This window comes from Belonocnema kinseyi, chromosome 9 (genome assembly GCF_010883055.1).
Source record: "Belonocnema kinseyi isolate 2016_QV_RU_SX_M_011 chromosome 9, B_treatae_v1, whole genome shotgun sequence".
Taxonomy (NCBI): Eukaryota; Metazoa; Arthropoda; class Insecta; order Hymenoptera; family Cynipidae; genus Belonocnema; species Belonocnema kinseyi.
Window position 1 is genome coordinate 103,253,609 of NC_046665.1, and position 1,474 is coordinate 103,255,082.

Consider the following 1,474-nt stretch of genomic DNA (forward strand, 5'->3'; position numbering starts at 1 on the left):
TTTGACCCTTTTGCCCTTAATCTGGAAACCCTATCACCTCATGGCTTCATAATCCCTTTACCTCGTAATAATAAAAAATTCCATAACCTCAAAATCATGTAACCTCATTCAGAAGGAAAATCTTGCGTTGGAAAACAGAATAATTTCGTCAGTTTTTCTTGCGCCACATAGTCCACAGAATGCTTGCAGTCCAATGTCTTTTTTGCAATATTATTGGAATTGTATTCGTTGATGGTAGTTTAAGTATTGTTAAACAGAAAACCACTACTACTACTACTTCTACTACTACTCCTAATGCTACTACTATTACTACTACTACCACTACTGCTACTGCTACTGCTACTATTACTACTACTACTACTACTACTACTCCCGTGTGGGGTTGCTGGTCCTCCATCAGGCGCCTCCCCGGGTTGCGGATAGGGGAACGCTTCCCAAATATGGGTGGTACCGGGGAAATCAAATACCCGGGGCGAACAAAAACCAGATAGGGGAAGGAACCCCGAATCATAAACCAACTATGAATAAGCTTCTTCAAAACAAACTACCCCAAGAGAGTTCCGATCTCTCCGCCAGTTCCGATCGGGTTCAAGCCCCGGTGGCTGGTGATGATTCCATGGATTTTGGGGGGAATCAAAGCAGCTTTAATCAAGACGTGTCTTCAAACCTGAAGGCAACTGATGAAGGGAGATACCACCAATCAGAAAGTTTGGAAGTTCTGGAAAAGGAAGAGGAAGAACAGTTTTAAAAAGTGCAACAAGTCATCGTAGATGCGTCTAAATGGTGTAAAAAGGTGGGTAATACCCAAAAAGACCATAAGGACTGTGTTTCATCCGCTTATGAAAATCTCTTGCTAATGGAAAAAGCGAGAGAACAAATAAAGCGAGCTAAACATGTCTTACTTCAAAATTAGTGCAAGAACACTCCTAAGCATCCACCTATGTCCAAGATGCTAGTTGATCAACGAGGTGACTTAATGCGATCATTTGAAAAACGAAAGAGGGATGAGAATTCGCCAAGTCCCAATAATAGTCCGTTTACTCAACCAAAGAAAAAAGCACAGGCGGAAATTACAAATGCTTGGACCACTGTTCAAGGAAAGAATCGCAAGGAAAAAATAGTGCTGGAGAAGAAGCTTGGGAATCCTGAAACAAATGACAGCAAACAAAAAAATAAGTCGAAGGGTATTCATAGAAGTAGACGCCCTCTACCCGAACCCATACTTGATGCCCAGAGCTACGGTTGAAATTCGCGATTTGGATGTCACGACGGAAAAAGAGGAGATTAAAGATGTCCTCCAATCATTTCTAGGAGCAGATGAAAATGACGACTTCAAAATCAATCTTTCCCGACCAAATCGCTAGGGCAATATGAACGAGAACCTGAAGTGAACTCTGATCACACAGTGGGATCTTTGATGTGTGCAGCGTTCTTGGATGCCAAGAATAAGTACCGCAAAAGAAGATAATGGCGG